Below are 15,049 nucleotides of genomic sequence, written 5' to 3'. Positions count from 1 at the left end.
AGAATGTATAAAAATGTGTGAACCCAAGTTCAGGATGATTTTTATTAGTTTTAAAAGTTAATATCTTAAGTCTAAAAAACTTTAAACATATGAATAAAACGTAAACATAGACCAATGTAGTCAATAAGCAAATATAATAATACTTATTTTAATTATATTAATCTATGAACAACACGTTTACAGATAAATAAAAATATATTTTGTAAACTGTAAACATAAATAATGTAACGCTTCATTACGTTATTAATATAACTATAAATACTAATTTGAAACTAATTAAATAGTAAACACACTAAGCTAATTTGTTATTTTTATCTTTCTTATTTGCTTTTCAGAAAGTTTTAGTCAAATTTGTAATGATGACTTCGGACTTTGGTTAAGAGTCCACCAATCGTATACTTAAACATCAAATGGTCTTCATTGTAGGTACCTATAAATTATAATTATTTATTATTAATCGATATTATGAACTAAGTTCTATAGTACTATAGTAGTATAATACCTAATACCTATACTCGTAATGTTTAATACATAAAATAATTATAAATAATAATCAATACTTAATACTTATAATAATTATTATGACTAGGTATTGAAGCGAGGGATCACTCTTAATTCTAAGTTATATTAATCTTTTTAAAGGTCAGTTAAATCGTATTAAGAAATACATTTCTTTTTACCCTGTTAGTTATTACCTATAATATATTTATATTTGTTTAACTTGTAAGGTGGTAGGTACCTATAGGATACAGCATCGTATGGTTAACCCCCTCCTTTAAAAACTTCTGGAAACATTTCAAAATAAGATTTATGAATGTTAAATATTAAGAATTTTAGAATTTTAATAATATTAATTTAAAAAGGTTATAATGTCAACGAATTTATTTAAACATGTATTCAGAAATATCATCGCGTTAATCGGTTAGTTAGTTTATACGATTAGCAAATGAATGATAGTTTTGAAAAAAACAACCAAAATAAATATAATATTGATCATTGATGTACTTTCAAAGTTATTTTGATATGTTCGTGCACTATATAGTAGAGGCGCATCGCTATTTCTTTTACACACACACGTGCAATATGATAGTGGTAAAGATAATATTCAATATTCATTATTCATTTAAACACACATTTAAACGATACACACGAACGCACTTAGAAAAACGTCTATATTAAACTCCTATTGAAAAAGGTCAGTATCAAATCCCCTTTAGGGCGAAAATGGGCATACCTATAGCTACGTCATCGCTTTGCAGCATCTCAATTAAGTAATATTATCAAGTCAATTATTCTACCTATTCTCCTTATAGGTTAGTGAACATGTACGCACATATAAACACTCAATGATTGAACTTACGAATGTAGTATTTTATATTTACATCCAAATAATAAATATCTAATATCAAATAATATGCAATATATACCTATTATAGGTTAGTATACACCTTTGGATGGGTTTCGTCATCGTCATTGGGCGTGTTCTTTGGAAGTATATTGTCTGGAATTAATGTGCATATTAGTACTTCGGGATCTTTGTGGTACTCGCATGATGCGGAAGGTTGCTGAGTACGGCGTTCTTCGTTGTATCCATTATTCAGATGCGGATCAGCCGGAGTAAGTATAAACGACTGTTCGTCTGGGCTTATCTATAAAATCGAATTTAAAATTTCAATAAAAAAAAACTGCATAGATTATGATGAAATAGTGTGCTTACAAATTTTGGGTTTACGATATTATACACTTCTGAACGGATTTCATTCATCTCCTTGTCGTATTCAGTCACGTAAACGCATCGTCCATTCTTCTGCTGTCTAACCGACGTAAGTATAGTAGACGCCATTATTTTGTTCGAGCTCGACTAATCAAAAAATAATAATAATAATTATAATTTCAGCACGAGAGTGTTGTCAAACATGGTTTTTTTTTAAATATTCGTACACGTTTTACAATTATTTCTATTAAATAAGAATAATACGCACTGCTGTGTTTTTTTCATCATTGCTGCACTGTAACGAATTGGTCATCGAATGTTGTTTGTCGTTGGTGGTAAAGCAATTTGCTATTTTTACTTCATAATTCGTATAATTTTCACCGAGGTCGTCACGTTTACAAGCAACATCATTTGTTGTATTATTACTAATGGTAAACTATAAATCATGTTTAAAATATTTTCTGATTAGTTTACGTAAATAAATATGTATGATACACATCATACAGAGTTTACCTATTAAATGTATTTTCATATTTGAAATTATTAAACTAATTAAATTTATTTATATATTGACTTGACTTGTATACAATTCAAAACTAAAATTGTTCTATTAATCTAACGTATTAAATAATTTTTGTAAAAAAAATATGTAATTTAGAATTTGTAGATTTGCAATATACCTCTGGACGTGTGTCATTCATCTCCTCGACGTTTTCGGCCGAGTCATAGTAGTTATAGTCATTATCCTGCTGAGATATAGTTGATCTAATTGATTCGTCGGAGCACTCTGAGCTAGTCTAATAAGACGTAAAATTTAAAAAATAATAATTATGTTATTATGGTAATAATATCAACACTAGAATGTGGACACTGGACATACATACTCTTAATTTTTTTTAATATTTACACTTATACATTTATTGATATTAAAAAAGAATAATACGCACGGTGTTCATTTCATGATCGCTGCAGTTAAACGTATCTAAACATTTAGCGGTTCCAAAGTCATCTGTTTGTTGAACTTCACCATCCGAATAATATTCATTAGGATCATAATTATTGCAAGCGGTAAACTAAAAATTACGTTTAGAATATTTTCCGATTAGTTTACATAATATGTAACGTAATAGATAACTTCAGCAAAAAAGAAATATATATATATATATATATCATTAAATAGTGTTAAATTTGTAGTTTTACAAAATACGAGTATATAAATGTATAATACATCACCACACCTTTGAACGGATACCATTAATTTCCTGTTGGCTAACTGAAGTAATCACAGTAGATCTTATTGATTCGTCCGAACACTCTGAGTCAGTCTAATCAAATTAAAAATTAAAACAAAATAAAATAAATAATAATTTAATAAATATAAAAACATTGGAATGTAGTAACGCATAATATTTCAAATAATAAATATTCACAGTACTACACTTATTTTTATTCAATAAAATTAATACACACCATGTTTATTTCATCATCGCTGTACTGAAACAAATCGGTTTGCTCGGTAGTGTCAGAGCTATCTATTGTGCTTACTGAATCATCCGAATAATATTCACTTGGATCACAAATAACACAATTACAGGCGATAACGTTAGTCGTATTATTACAGGCGGTAGACTATAAATCACGTTTAAAATATTTTCAGATTAGTTTACGTATAAAATAAAACATAGATAATTACTAATTTCAACAAAAAAACAACATATCATTAAATAGTACAGAATTTGTAGATTTTCAATATGATAATACCTTTGAAGTGTTATCGTTTATTTTTTCGTTTTCTTGAGTCCAGTAATATCTGTATCCATTATCCTGCAGACTAACCGAAGTAATTACAGTCGATCTTATTGATTTTTCCAAGTTGGTCTATAATTACATTTGAAATTTAAACAAAAAATAGTAATTGAAATAAAAATAATAAAATATATTCGAGTTTATGAATTGAATGTATAAATGTGTAATGTTTATACGATTCAATAGTCAATACTATTATATAGGTAGATATGTATCGACGTATCGTGTGTATAGAATCTAACTTAATCTCTAAACTGAACAATGTTAAAAAATAAAAATAAAAAACAATTTGAAGGTCCGTCAGCCTGGCACCCGGAATTCAAAATTTTGAACTCAAACCTATTTAGATAATTAGTGCCTAATTTGTAACAATTTGTAACGCAAAAATTAGAATTTGTAACACAAGATTTAGCCCCGAAAAAAGGGTTAATTTTTCCGGAGTGCCAGGCTGACGGACCTACAATTTGAAACTATAAACTATAATCATAATTCATAAATTATCATTATTTTTACAAACACGTCTCACTATCTCCTCATGATACTTACTTCGCGTACCGTGTAGTCGTTTAACCGTGTATGACGCGCGTGTGCAGTGATTTGTTCCGGATTGATCATATTTAAAACAATTGTTGGCAAACTCCCTTGATTATTAGTTAAATTAAGCGACAGTACACTAAACGTATTTTCTGTAGAATATCATAATAATTAATATAATATAATTACTAATCAATAATAATGTCTTAATTATCACTAATATCGATAGATTTATATTATAAATCAGGTTTTCGTTAATATGCACGCACAGTGCGCCGTGTTAAGGTTTAATGTCACCAGGGGGCCCAGGGGCGGAGTAGCCCATCCGGATTTCCAGATGGACCGGTACTGACGGATATTATATGGGCCGGACCCACGACATTAAAAAAAAAAATATTTATTTCATGAAATAGGTAACAAAATTAGTATATATTTTAATGAGCTTTATTACGCAAACAAATCTTAGTCTTAAAATGAAGTGTACCAGTGTACGTGATGTTATCGTATCAATTTGATATCATGATTTATGAAATATATAAATATATTATGAAATATCGAATGTCGATAATTTATTGTCATCTATGATATTTCCACTTATTCGTAAATACGACTGCACGAATAGCGAGTGCAGCGCATATTCTATGGTGCCGCTCGATTCCCGAAAGTTCCTATCTATCGGTCTATCGTGTCAATTTTAAATTTTAATTATAGAATTGAATCGTATATTCGTATGTAGTATGCTTATCAGTATTTACTAACTTTGCCAGTAATCCAAAAAGGCCTGTGAAAGGTCATTTTTTACTTTAAAATATTTACAAAACCGTTTATGAAATTCAATGACAACCTAACACTTGGCGTTCAAGTTACATTCATGTTGATGGCGATTGAAAAACAAACTCTATACAGTTTGGATAATAATAATAGGATTATAAATACAGTTGGTGAAAAATCCAAATTATTTTCTATATTACTCTTATAGTTTTTAAATATTAAAGTACACTTTGTGACATTTCCATGTATATATTTCTTTTATTTATAAAATATTAAATGAAAATATTAAAATAAAAAATGTATTTGTTATTTTTATAAGTTATATTTTATAGATCAAAGTATACTATATAATTTTTTTCAAGTTTATGTCTACATGTTAGCCTCTGAAACAATTAGCTGATGAACAAATGGGCCGGCAAAATTTATTTTCCAGACCTGAAATTAGATCCCACTCCGCCCCTGACAGTGGCACACATATTTTGTCACCCCATAACCACTATATCAATCATTAAAAATACTGGTATAATATACTGATTAAATGAATACAGTAAAGATACTTTTTCTCCTTGGACACAATATATAGGTGTTGGGAGGTGATATTTAGCATTTATATATCTATGTAATCAATTACGTACTTACATACTATATAATTAAATCAATCATATAAAATATAATCTATATTTTGATAGGTTGTTATGAAAACTAATAAAAACAACTTGTTACAAAAAATATGCTATAAAGGCTATATATTTAATAAATAAAACAATTGATCATTTCGAAAAATTTCTCATAAATTAAATATAAAATTTAAAGCACTATGATAAATTAATAAAATTTAACATAAAAACAACAAATTATTACACTTTATTCTAAAAAATAATATAAAACATAAACCGTAGAAATAAATAATAATATGTATACAAATTTTCAAGCCTTTTAGGAATTCAAACTATTTTTTTTTAAATTACCCTTTTCTCATAACTTTTTTTGTAGTGAATTTATAAATATCGTTTTCTCAATCCATTTCTTTCTAAATATTACTTTTTTCAATACATAAAAATTCAAATGAATAGTGTTGACAATTTTTCATTTGCTAATGATGATCTTAAATAATTTTTTACTCTCTTCAATACAGAAAAATAACAATATAATTTGTAGTATGACAACAAACTGTCTACTCTCCACTAACTACTAAGCAATTACCATAATAATATATTGATAATTTTGTTATTTGTAAATGATTTTCAAAAATAAATTAATAATTTACCACGACTGGAAAAATGAAAATGCGTACTTGCATCGTATCACTTGTATCTAGATTCTAGATTTTCATGAATTTACAATAATGCGGGATCGCTAATACCTTACCAAGAACTATTATTAACAATAGTTAATAGTATAATAAGTTAACTACAATTATTATAACCGTAAGTCCGTCCTCGCCCATCGAGTTTCGACTGTATATGTTTTTTATTTTATATTTTTACGTATTAATTTTATTTGAATTTAATTTATTTAAATCTGTATACATATTAATATTTATAAAATGTTTAATCACTGATTGAGAAATTTATAAATGACGAAAAAATCAATAAATGTAGGAGAAATTTGTAGGTACTGAATGCCGCCTATGATATATTTTAAAATTTTGCCGCCTGGGGGCAAATGCCCCCTTGCTCCTCCCCGTTAAAAACGCCTCTGCGCATGCATAACAAAAAGTTGAAGCTGTTTTTTCCTATATATCAGTGATGACTGATAAACATAATAAAGTGTGTTTTGATATTATCAAGGTTGATTTTCGATTGACTATATAGTAAAGGTAGAAATGAAACAAATTACGACTGTTAAGAATTTCGATTTATCTAAGTTTACAGAGCTATTAAATCGCGGTATGATATAATAACGGATTGAAAAATTTAACGTATTCCTGTACCTGTAATATTAGGTTTTTTCGACTGAATTTCGTTGCAGTCGACATCAGTATGAGTTTGAGTGGCTTTCTGCTTGCGTTTATTGTCCATTTCACAGAAAGTCAAGAAACTCGCAACTGTAAGAGCGGGAAAAATAAAAATAATTAATAATCATTTTAACCATTAATAAGTGATAAATACACTCGATTTTTATACTGTAGAATTATATTATCAAGCATGAACTAAACTGATATTAAAATAGAACTGTTATGATTATGAAGTATCATATTAATATATTTATGATATTATACATCAATATCATTGTACATACACTTGAGTAGAGACGGTCTTGTCAGACTATATTATCACGAAGTACATATGTATATTTAATTGTATGTTTTTTGATTTTTTTGATATTTTTTTACTTCCTATTTTTAACTCATTTTAATATCATTGTATGCTCAATTATTAATGAACATAATTTTAATAAAATATACTTTAATTTTGTAAAAAAAAATGTTTACACTATTTGGTTATATTTTATGATTTACAGATTTACAGCTATATTTATTTATATAAAAATAGATAACTTCTTAAAAATTTCAAATAAATCTGCATATTTTGAAAATGCCATTGCATATATTGAAAATTCATAATACAGGTGAAATTGTTGTCGTGTTTTATTGTTAAAATATGTAATTTTGTTAAAATTTTAACTACAAATATCTATAAAAACTAATAGTAATTGTATATTTTTTAGATTTTTTAGTTCCAGTATAACCTACTTATAATGAACATTAAATTATGTTATTAAACCATTGATATAAAATAAAATGAAGACTATAACATTTTTACTACAAAATACTTGTAAATTTTCAAAGATTTTAGTCTAGCGATAAATGTTTTATCAGTATATTAATATAAAGAAAGCTAAAAAAATATATATGAAAATTGCAATCGTCTATAAATAGATAAAAGTGAGTTAAAATATTTGAAAATAATGCCACGCATAAGAAATAATAATAAAGTACCCAGAGTATCAACTATAGATCCGATTTTGCTAGGTACTAGAAACTTCCAAATAAGTCGAAAAGTGTAGTATTTTTTAATTGTCCCCAAAGGTGATGACACTATGACAGACAGAAAAAGACACATCATTGTTAAATTAATACAGTCAACAATCCGTTCAGAATCCAATAGGTAACAGTTTTGATATTTATGAAAACTAATATGAACTATGTCTTATGTCTAATCGGCCAAGTTCATTTTTCAAACTTCGTTTTCCAGCTCCTATAAATTTCAAATTTGGTTCAAATATTTAAAATGTCATAAATCTTAAATGTTGATTGTACGAAATTTAAATAAAAAATCTTAAAATGTGGTCTGATCAGTATAAATTAATAATATTAGACAAGACACTTAGTAATACCGTTTACAATTTAAATAATATTTAAATAAAATGTAATATATTTGCTTTACCGATGACCTGGTAGCAATACACGGTACAAGCGATAATAGGAGGTTGTTTTGGCACACGAATTTGTAACACGTCAAAAGATTATATTGTTATAATAATTATACATTTTTATAAGTAATCAAAATAAAGTTATATCTATATGGCGAGACGCTGTGATAATACACAATGAATGTATGTTGACACATGTATCTAGTCGTCTAGGGCCTAGAATATGTATGTATATTACAATAGTAAAATATAAATACGGTAATGATGTTCCAAAAAAAAAAATGTTATCATAAATAAATTAATAAAATAAAAAAAAAAAAATAGAAAATGTCAAATATCTATAAAAAATTAAAATAACACAAAAAGATCAAAAATTGTATCATGTCAAGATATTAATGCAAAATTGCGTCAAAAATGTAGTCTAGGGTTATTTATTTTTAATTAAAAAAGAACAAAATCGATTTTGAAACTCAGTTTTCTCCCTTCCCAAATACCTACTACATCCAATTTGCTACCAAAACCCACTCAAAATATTATACTTAATAATTTTTGACATGTGTATTATGTATTTGTGTCTTATTGTCTTATAGCTTGGGTATTCTATAAATTTGTGCGACACGGAAAGCGTTACCACGACGTAATGAACCACTTATAGCCTATACGTGAATCACCTGTAGGTGAACCACCTGTTGTAGGTTTATGACATATGCATGTCCGATTTATCTGCATACAGTGGAAATATTCGTTCATTATGAAGTTTATTTTTTATTACTTCATAATGGTGATCTCACATACAAAAAACAAAATCACTCATTGTAAGACAAATGTTTTATTCACTAATACGCTCAGTATCTAAAACATTGTATTACAACAACTGAGTCGTAAAAATAAAAATAAGTTAAAACAGATAAAAAATAAAAAAAATGAATTTCAAACAAGTAATTTGATATTTCAATCTGAAATTTTAATAAACGATTTATAAAATGTATTTCACGCGTCCTTGCTCGGTCGTCGGTCAATTGAGTGCGCTCGCTCCACCCTCGTGACATGTTGTCATAGAATACTTGTCTAATATTACTTGCGTAACATAGCAAATATGCGTAGGGTTGTTACTATAATATAGATGATTAGTGTTACATCACAATTGTTATCAATCATCATCAAATTTCCAATTGGATTCAAACAAATATTTCATACTATCTGAAAAGTGTATACTTAAAAAAATTGAATAAAAATGTGGTTTAAACTTTTAACTAAATTTTTTTTTTTAACTTTCAATCTACTTGGTTTTACATTTTTTACACCTATTTAATATTAAATATTTATATATTTTAATCGGTTCTAATGACTAGTAATCATTTATTATCAATAACTTCTACATCGGAATACTTTAAAGAAAACCTAAAACGGGGAAGGACCGATTGTGCCTAAAACAAAGGGCCAGTGTATACCAAAATTGTGCTCCTTATATTTTAGGGTCAGTATACCAATTACACTTGTAATCAACATTATTACAAACAATATACACACAAAAATTCTTGAAAATTAAAAATGTATGTATTGATCAATTGATTAATGGTCAAAGTGACTGGCTATAATATATTTTATAACTGTTTCGGGAATTTTATGAAACGTTATTATTATTACACGCATTTGATCACGTAAGTAAAATAATTAATTAAATGTGAAGAAAAGAAATTACCTATGTATTTATTTAAATTATATTATATATTAATACTTCCAAAAAAAGTTGGTTAATGTATTCATTTCTTATAAAATTATAAAATGTATAACTAACTAATAAGTTTTCCTCAGGTATTGTCAAATGTTTAAAGCGCAATCGGTTAACTGCCCCTAAAACAACTCAAACGTGGTGAAATGACCTATAAAGATAATCATATTTTAAAATTTCAAGCAGATCTAAATTTAAGAATAATTGTTAGCTAATCTGTTCTTCTAAAATAATAAATATGATTTTTTTATTAAAACTGTTTGTCATTTAAATATTTAATACCTAGTATAAACTATACTCGTAGGACATAATATTAAACATATGTACAAACACTACAAACTTATAGGAAAAATCTAAACATGTTAGAATGAAGCGAATTGGTGACAATATACTATAGTTCTTGTAATATGTGTATAATCAAAATATGTTAAAACTAAATGTTAAATGTTTTAACAATTAATATTGATGGTGATCTGCATTTATTAGCAAAAAAGTTGCAGTATTGTATCGTATTAAAAACATAATTATTAAGTAATATTATAATAATAATTTGACTCAACTATATGAAGGGCATACTTTCATTGATAAGATAAAATCAAGAATTTTTTTACAACATTTTAGTTATGGTATTCCAGTGAACGTTGAAAATTGTCCACTAAGTACAAATTAAATTTAAAATGAACATTTTTATAAAACTGTAAAAATAATATGGAATTTTATTTAATAATAAGTATAATATTCCCTTAAAAATGAACCTTTTGTGAAAAGTGGGGATAACGAATAAAACAAAAATTAGTTATTAATTTTACAATATATTTATTAGTTATTATAATTATTATACATAATATTAACTTTCTTTTGCTATGTACTATAACATAATATTTATGTATACAATTTGTTATTATTTTTGTTACTTTTGAAGCGATCCAATACACTGCGTGTACTTGAATTGCTTACAAAATTACTATATAGTACTATATAGGTACTATATCGTTGTACGCACCTATAATGCGTGAATTGAAACTACTATAACATAAATAAATTTTTAAAAACTGATTTGTTTCAACATTTTACCAAAAATGTGTACATTTTTTTTTACACATTTTTACGACATTAGAATAGTTTGTGAGAAAAATTTAAGTTTAAAAATCACATAGGTACATTACAGTGACTTTCTCAATGACTGTATACTCGACAAAATACAGAATAGCAAAGTAATTAGCTATTTTCTCTCTTTTTAACATTTTAATTAACTAAAAAATTATATTTGTGATTTTTATATTTTTAATATTTTAACGTGCTTAAAATAATATTAAATTTTTTAAATAAAATCACATTTAACGTTTTTCATTTTGTCATTTTTTACTGTGTCGTCATTTTTTTTAAATTCGTCTTGACAGCTATATTTGAATTTTTTTTACAGACATTAACTACATAATATAAAGATTTAATAAATTTAACATTTATGTCAAATTTGTCATTGCATTGTATAATTTATTTTGCAAATTTAAATTGAGATGACACTGTATTATTGTTTTTTATGACACTTCAAAAATGTGGAAAATGTTATATTACTTACCTGGAAAACCAAAACTGTTTAAAAAACAATGTACGAAGTCAGCAGACGCATGTATATTCAACCGATTTTCAAATAGTCGATTTCAGAGTCTGACTTATTAGTTATTAATTATTATATATGTAAATTCCGCTGATACATTTTTCGATTTTGAAAAAATGTTGAACTTCACAGGTATTAAATTCTGTGTATAATACGAATTAGTGTTTGAAGGTCTATAGAGGGGGTGTTTAGTATTTGTATATATTTATTTTATCACTTATTTTAAAATGAGTTTATGAAAAAAAAAATTATTATTATTTTAGATTATTAAAATTGAATGACCCAGTCGTTTAGGAATAATACAATTATTATTATATCGAAGAAGTTTATCTCATTTTAGACTTTATCGACAATGATAATCATAAGAGGTTGTCAGCGCACTGCTTATTTTCACTCTTTAACTCACGCATAATAATATGGCAAATTTATATTCAGTACAATAAACCTCTTGTTGTTAGTTTTATGTTTTAAGACTATTGACCTGTTATCAAAATTAACGTTAAAAACACGGTGTTTTTATATCGGTTTTTACAATATTTAAATTTTAAAGCGAGGTATATTATCATCTATAAATTGTAACATTTTACATACTCATATAACTTTAAAAAAAATTTAAATATCGTAAAAAAGCCAACACAAGAAGACTAATATTTAAAGTTTCTTAGTAGATTAATTCACTCTAAAACAAAGCTAACAATATATGGTTGGTGGTTCTGCTAAACACAAATTTGCTAATATTACGCTTAAGTGTGCTGACATCCTCTTGAAAGTATGCCATTTAATTATATATGAAATAGTATAGCATTTACTAATATGTACACAGTTACAAGTCCATAGAAGTTTACTCGTGTTTCTTTGATCAGTATTGCGTGTTATGTAATACGTTAAATTATTAAAAACTAAAAATGAGAAAATGTTTCAAAGGAAGCGTGAAACTAAATACTTATCAATGTCTTGATAACCTCAACAAGTTATGAAAAAATGATTTTTTATCAACAGACAATAGAAAATAATTTAATATCTATAACTTGGAATAAACAAAACGTTTTCTTAGTTATATGTATTCCCTTTGCATCGACATATCCGTATTTATTTTCACAACCTAAAATAATAAAACTCAAACATCATGCATATACATTGAATATTGATCATGTCTTTTTATATAAACTTTAGAAGCATACTTGCATTTTTCACATCTTATTAGTTTCAAATATCACACAAGAGGACATTTATTTATTATATAGAAATATACTATCCCACTCATCACCTACATTTTTTACAAGAATATTCTCTCGTTTTGTCTAGTTATTACTAATTTATTTATATTTATTCACATTAAAATTATTATAAAATGATTTTCAAAGTTATTAAAAAACATATTATTTACTATTTATATTTTATTTAATCTGGGTATTTAAAATGTTTTAAGAAATGTAGCATATAATAAAGTAAAACAAATATATTTCATATTATTTCAACGATTTAGAGGGCCATTATAATATTGAACATTCAATTTAATTTACATAAAATTACAAAATTTGAACAGCACTGCGGTCTCTAATATTGATCACATTGTGTAACTTGACTAATTTTAGCTTTAAATTGGAAAAGAAATGGCGTTTCATTATAGGTGATCAAATTTAATTTCGACTTATAAAGTTTAAATTAAACGAATCGAAAATAATATCGGTGGAATTTACATTTATTTTTACAGCTCAGAATTTAATATCGGTGGAATCTACACGTTTTTCACGGGTGGAAAAATTGTGCCGGTGGAATATACATTAACCCGAAGTAAGCAAGTGATACCGTCTATTGAAATACTACTATACATGGAATCATTTCGTATACTGCTAATAATTCGACAAACGAATTTTAATAACGTAACTTCAAAGTTCAAACTTGTATCGAAAATAAATATTAAATAGGTATAGTTTGATTGTTTTACTAATTAAAAACATACATATATTAAATACAAATTAAATTGTTTTCTAGTAAATTTCTAAAAAATATACTAAGTACACGTTAATGTCTATATATATATATATATATATACTACTTTCCAAAAACTTGTTGCTGCTTTAGTCCCTTTGAAATCGTTTTACTGTATTATAAAGCCAACCGACGTAATTAATACAATGCCGATGTAAATTCAACGAGTCTAATAGGTTTTAAACTTTTAGAGTAAATAATAATATATTATATACCTAGCGGGATGTTTTGCCGTTTCAATATTACTGCAAATACTGTTTCCTCGTAATAATAGTTCATTATAAAATACAATTTAGTTGAGTAATTTAGATTTAAATAGCAATTAAAATGTCTCCTATATACGTATATACGTCTCTATATAATAATATGTACGTATACTATTCGAAATTACAACAAAATGTCTTGTATTTTTCTATATAATCTATAATAATAGAGTATTATAATAACGGCAATAAAATGAGTATACATACCAAACCAGAACTAAGTCCAAAACGATCCCTGTCGAGTATACTGGTGAAACGATCAGAGCTGGAGTGCTGGACTGAACGCCACTGACAGCACCGCGAGTATGAATAACGTGTTTCGAAGGTTCGAGTTCTCTCAACACCGCCTAGCGGTCAGTGTACCTATATAATAATAATACGAACACTGTGTAACGAGTACGTTTGGAAGATTTGAAAACGGTACAGCGTTAATCGGAAATCATTAGCTCTTATTGAAATTAGTATTCTATGTATATATTATACATATATATACACAATATGATTGTTTATCGACATGATGCAATGGGGTATAGGTCAAAAGTATTGGTCGGCCGTCGGTATAGGTCATAGGTATAGGTAAAACAGTATTGTAGTGGTTTGTATTTAAACAATATACATATAATATTATGCGCGATTACTCAGATTTTAGAATTGTTTTTTTTTCTAATCGTATACGATGATATGATATAATAAAATAGGCTGTAGCACTCGACGACAGTGTCCACTGGGAATTAGGATGGATTTACCTGCGCATTGAATTTATTTTAAAAGTTTTACATTTTTTTGTAATTCAAATAATATGTAAATTATTTTTTTTTTCAATAAACGAACATCCAAAATAATAGAACCTAAATACCTATAACCGGTTAAGAACTAATACATTTGGTTGAGTAGATGGACGATAACGGTGTTTTTGAATTACATCATTCCTTTTGACTAATGTATACAAAACGAAATAACAATCAATCAACGCTTAACTATATTTTGGTCGATTCACTTATTAACCTCAACAATTTCATAAAACCCCATAAAAACATAATAATCCATTGACAAATAATTTATCTAAATTCAAAAACATGAAATAAAATCAGTTATACACATCATATATAGAGCAAAAGTAAAATTTACTTTTATTATATTATTTGTTCAAAATAACAATAAAGAATTATAAATGATATTTTATTATTACAATTATATTGTATAACTTTTTATTTTGTGGATCATTAATCAACCTTTTGGAGCTG

General features: G+C 26.4%; 1 protein-coding gene across 3 annotated transcripts in view; it reads left to right on the top strand.

Annotated features, from left to right (window-relative positions):
- LOC132927494 (uncharacterized) overlaps positions 1-15,049 on the top strand; it is a 62,296-nt gene that overhangs the window by 30,638 nt on the left and 16,609 nt on the right. The gene's annotated exons all lie outside the window — the stretch shown is intronic.

This window comes from Rhopalosiphum padi, chromosome 3 (assembly GCF_020882245.1).
Source record: "Rhopalosiphum padi isolate XX-2018 chromosome 3, ASM2088224v1, whole genome shotgun sequence".
NCBI classification, from domain to species: Eukaryota; Metazoa; Arthropoda; class Insecta; order Hemiptera; family Aphididae; genus Rhopalosiphum; species Rhopalosiphum padi.
Note: the sequence above shows the minus strand (reverse complement) of the source record. Positions and strands in the feature narration are given on the sequence as shown.